We start from the raw sequence: 6000 nt of genomic DNA on the forward strand, positions 1-6000 counted from the left end.
ATACTAGAAAATGTGTAATTTGTTCTTGTGATCTAGTTGTTGGCCTATAAATATCTAAGTTTTTCTTTTATGATCCTTTTCATTTCATTAGTTCAGTTGTGTGTCTTCTTTCAGTTCTGATTGCATTTGTTTGAGCTGACTTCATTTCCAGCTAGATGTGAGGAGGTTTTGGGCCTCATGTGGGAAGAGGCAGGTGCAGGAGACAGGTGGATCAAGTGGAAGATACCCAACCTATTTCAGGAGAATGGACCCTTGGCTGCCATCTTGAAAGGCTGAATTCAGTATAAACATTGATGCTGATGGCTCCCCATGGGTGACTCTGTCCCAGAGGGAGAACAAAAAAAAAGAGAGGGGTAGAAAAACACCTTTATTTCACAGGAACATGGAGATACTGAGAATCTTTGAGAGACCGTCATGGAGCTGAGTAAGACATTGTGGGGTTTGGACAACTGGGAGGGTCATTACTGTCTTCATAGACATCAAAGGAATACCGTAGAGCAGATACAAGGAGAGAGGAGTTCCTCAAATGAACTAAATTTAGATCACTTGAATGAGTCAGTCTCCTCTGTTTGGAAATTACTTATATATATTTTAAATGGTGGCCAGTATACCTATGAGGCTCTGGTATGATTGTTTGAGTTGATTTATCCCAAAGCTTGGCATCTAGCAGGGTAGATACTGCTATTATGATCATTCACTCTAAATATGAGAAGATATCTGTGTTTGTAAAAGTTTTAGCAAAGAGTTTGTTCTGTTTACTGGTCAGGATGAAGTTTGCAGGACATGATGAGAAAGATGCCTCACAGGAAAACTGACCCTGAAACACTACTGCTTCTGGATATGAGCTCAGAGATCCAGGATGCGCCCTGGTGACCTATAAGCCGCCTGGTGATCTGAGAGTGCCAGGTGACTATGTGGCATTTGGTGTCCTGTGTACTCCATGATGACCTGAATGCCCCCAGGTTACCTGAGAGTCCCCAGGTGATTTGAGTGGCAACTGATGACATAAATGCCCCTAGAGTTCTAAAGATATGAGTGCTCCCTGGAGACCTGAGTGACCCTGATGTCCTCAGCTTCCTCTGGAAACCTGAGTGCCCAGGAGATCTGAGAGTGGCCCCTGACATTATGAATGCCCTCTGATGACTTTTTGGTAACCTAAGGGCAAGTTACAACTTTTGGACTCATGCTCAGCTCTCAGAAGTCACCTTGTGGCTTTGAGACAGCTCTGTGGCTACACTTATCCTGTCCTTTAGCCCTTATGTGGCTCTCATCACGTTAATGCTGGGGGAAGTTCAAAGGGTGTGGGCAGCACCTGCTTTATCCCTCCTCCTTTCTGCCCAACTAACTGATGGACATGTGGCTCTCATGGTCTGGGCAGTGGTAGGTACTGTGGATTATATGATAATATATGAACCATCTACTCCACACGCTCACCTGGAATCAGTGGATCCTATTCCACCAGAAATTAATGGTTAAGCTGGAGAATCCAGAGACACCGCCAGTGAGGTGCAGGATGTGTGAGCACCACAACACTTGGGCCAGATTCCTGCAGATGCACCTGGTACAGGACACCTGGGGACAAGAAGACTCAGCTTGTCCAGTCATTACCAGTGGCAACCATCCCTATGGTCCCACATCTGACACCTGAGATCCTCGCCTTAGACAGATGTCACGAGGCACAGGGAAGGTTCTTGATTCTCCTCTGTTTATAGAACACAACTCGGCCTTCCCCAAAGACCTCAGCCCTATGTGAGGAGAGAGGTATGGGCTCCCACTGCCTGAGAGTGTATTTTACCCTTCCTTTTGAGGAGACATTTGCACAGGTGGGTAGGAGCATGTCTTTATAGGTGGACAGGGGCTGAGTCAGACCTCCTTGGTTCTTCCAGGATCACTGTGTGCATCTCTTTGTTGATTCCACAAGGCATGTTGGTCTGGGGTTGGGAGAGCACATGGTGTATCAATTTTGTTGGAGGAAGATCAAGAATTAGACTGAGATCTCTGAACATAAAAATAAAATAATAATCAAATGAGTGGATCACAATTCTCTATGATCTATCTTTCAAAAGCATGTTTAAAAAGATGCACACTTTGTACAGACAACTTTCAAAACTTAATCTTTAAATACTGAATACTTTTAATACTCAAAAATAACAGTCATTCCATACAGAATTCCACAGAAAATATATATTGACGTCCACTCTATTAAATATAATAATAAGACACAGATTCCCATTATATTTGTTTTAGTTTCCACACTGATGCATTAACTTCACCCAACAACTTTCTGTAGAGTATGGACACACCTGGAGACCTGATCCTGATGGTTATCTGGTGATGGGCTCTGACTGCTCGGTCATCTGCAAAGCTTGGAAGCAGTGCCTACCTCCTGAAGTGCACAGACACCAACACATGAGCACACTCTCTGTCATCTGCAGATAGAATTCCCATGTGTGGAGGGTGCCTCCCTTCTCCTGAGAAATCTGCACCTCACACAGGAGGCTTTTAACTCACAGAGAAGGATCAGACTTCACAGAAAGTGGTTGACTGTTCTCTGATATGGAACAGAGACCACTAATAACGTTGTTAAGAAGTTAATGGCACTCAAATAAACACCTTGATGAAAATGGAGTGTCTGACCTGGAAATTATTGGGATCTAATTATTATAAGCCTATCAAGAAATTTTAGATAATATCTTCATAGTCTCAAGGCATGTGCCATTAGGATCAATGTTGAGATAGATGAATAGTTTTGAAATAAATAACATATGAATAGATAGTAGATGCATAATGGATGAGCAGATAATAGATAGATGATGGATAGATATAGATAGAGAGATAGATAGAGAGATAGAGAGATAGAGAGAGAGATAGATAGATAGATAGATAGATAGATAGATAGATAGATAGATAGATATAGACAGATAACAAATGGGTGATACATGTTATTTTAAAGAAATCACGTTAGATTTCCCCCCACCCGCTCCCCTTCAGCCTTTGGTTCTTTTTCAGTATTTAAGAGTCTCTCATGATTTGCGTCCCTCTCTCTCCCCAACTCTCTATCCCCCTTCCCCTCCGTATGTTCCTCTGTTAGGTTTCTCCCGTTAGACCTATGAGCAAAAACATATGATATCTGTCCTTTTCTGCTTGATTTATTTCGCTTAGCATGATACCCTCAAGGTCCATCCACTTTGCTACAAATGGCCAGATTTCATTCTTTCTCGGTGCTATGTAATACTCCAATGTATACATATACCACATCTTCTTGATCCATTCATCAGGTGATGGACTTTTAGGCTCTTTCCATGATTTGGTTATTGGAGAAAGTGACATTATGAACATTGTGGTACACGTGCTCCTATGCATCAACACTTCTGTGTCCTTTGGGTAATTCCCTAGCAGTACTATTGCTAAGCCATAAAGGAGTTGTATTGATAGTTTTTTGAGGAACCTCCACACAGTTTTCCAGAGCGGCTGCACCAGTTTGCATTCCCACCAAGAGTCTAGGAGGGTGCCCATTTCTCCACATCCTCACCAGGATCCATAGTCTCTTGATTTGCTCATTTTAGTCACCCTGACTGTCGTGAGATGATATCTCAGTGTGGTTTTGATTTGTATTTTCCTGATGATGAGTGATGCTGAGCATCGTTTCATGTGTTTATTGGCCATCTGGATGTCCTCTTTAGAGAGGTGGCTGTTTATGTCTTCTGCCCATTTCTTCGCTGGATTATTCATTTTTAGGTTGTGGAGTTTGGTGAGTTCCTTGTAGATTTGGGATACTAAACCTTTATCTGTTATGTCATTTTCACCTCTATTTTCCCATTCTGTCAGTTGCCTATTAGTTTTTATGATTGTTTCCTTTGCAGTGCAGAAGCTTTTTATCCTTATGAAGTCCCAATTTATCATTTTTGCTTTTATTTCCCTTGCTTTTTGGGATGTGTCAAGTAGGAAATTGCTGTGGTTGAGGTCAAGGAGGCTGTTTCCTACTTTCTCCTCGAGGGCTTTGATGGTTTCCTGTCTCACATTCAGGTCCTTCAGCCATTTTGAGTATATATAGGTGTATGGTGTAAGAAAGTGATCTAGTTTCATTCTTCTGCATGTTGCTGTCCAGTTCTCCCAGCACCACCTGCTAAACAGATGTCTTTCTTTCCATTTGATACTCTTCTCTACTTTGTCAAAGATTAATTTTAAAAACATAGTTTCACAATGAAAAGAATATTTTGATGCCAATTTTGGATATACATACTAGGTAATTATTACTTCAGTTATTTCTGAATAAGTAAAGCTCCACAGTGGGTAGCAGATGGCTCCTTGTAGATTCCTCCTCTCTCAAGATCTTGCTGCTTCCACCTCCAGAAGGTCCCAAGGATTCTTCCCAGAGTGTTCTGAGCTCTAGAATTTTTAGGAATAAGAGCTGTCCTGGATCTGGACCACTGTCTTCTAACCTAACATTTACAGCTTCTTTTAGGCTCTTGATCAAAGACTTCTGCAGACCAGGCTCCATCCCTGATCCATCATCTGTCATCCTTCTGGTTTTCTCCATTTATTCGGTGAGAAGTTACCAATGGATTTCAGGGCTTTCATCAGATATCCTCAGTATAATTCAGAGTGAGGAATGAAACTGCATAGATATAACATCACAAGCTCTCCCCACCATTGCCTTGAATTCCTTCCCATGATGTTATTACCATCCCTCCCATCCATTCTGTAGTACTCACTCTTGCAGTAGAACCTGTCACTTTCATAGCATGAAATAATTTTATCCCCCTTTCAATATTAATTCATCTAATCAATCCAATCTATATAGTCATCATACAACCATGCAGCTAAGAACAAACACAATACAGAGTGTTGATACACAGATATTTCTGGGTATAATTTAGTACAGTTTATCCAATAATCAGGGTAAGTAGAATTTTACAGAAGTAATTTAAATATGCAAAACTGGACTATTTTTCGTATAAGGTGCTATTAGTTTGGATGAACAAAGTCAAGTTACAGGACAATTCAGTACCTGCAACTCAAAAACTGCATCAATCTCAAGTCTGTTCAAACCCTATACTTTCCACACCAAGTAGATTCTTGTGCATCGTGTTTTTCAGATTCCATCTGCTAAAATGGGTTCATCCAGTGATTGGCTTTAGGCAATGGCTTCTCCCATAATGGACAATGAACATGAGATTCATTCATGTTCACACATGTTCTGGCTCTTGTTTCTATTGTCTGCAGTTATGGTTTCAAAGGTTTTCCATTCCCCTGTGGTAGGAACGCTTAGTGGCTTACATAATGTAGTAACTACAAAGACAGTTCCTATAAGCACATGTGTACATGTTTTGACAGCACATGTGGTCTAATTTCACTTAGTTATGTCACCAAAATTGGTGGGGCTGGTCACAAGGATAAGTCTATGACCAATTTCACAGGAGAGTGGCCAACTTTTAGAATGTGGGGTGCCATTTTGCACCCCCAAGAGCAGGATCCTGCTCTGTTCCAGTATCATTCTATATGGGAAAAGTTGTGAAATCTTTCCCCTTCACCTCTGAATCTCCTATGTGGTTGGCTCTTGGAAACACAGGCAGACCTGCAGGACTGGACCTGAGCATGTTGGAACACAAGCTCCAAAGATCCTGTCCAGGGCAGGATACCCAAATGTTCCAGAGTAACAAACTGGTTTGTTTTGAATATAGTTTGCATTGAATATACTTGGGAAAGCCTGTGCAAGGTCACTCAGACCCTCCTCTGTCCTGATGAAAGCAGGAAATAAATCTTCCACGTGAAAAACACCAGAACTGTAGTAAGAAGTAAAGATACATCCTTATCTCCAGCGATAGGACTTTGTAACTGAGAAACCTGGAGAAACATGCATTTTAATCTGTTACAAATCTACTGTCTCAGCTCTAAATCCTGAAATTTTCTTACTAAGTAAAGCCCTCAAACATATTTTCTTTTTCTGTAAATTCTAGACAAATGCATTGTCTCTTGGTATAAAATGTATGAAAATAA

Source organism: Suricata suricatta, chromosome 5 (genome assembly GCF_006229205.1).
Source record: "Suricata suricatta isolate VVHF042 chromosome 5, meerkat_22Aug2017_6uvM2_HiC, whole genome shotgun sequence".
In the NCBI taxonomy this organism is placed as follows: domain Eukaryota; kingdom Metazoa; phylum Chordata; class Mammalia; order Carnivora; family Herpestidae; genus Suricata; species Suricata suricatta.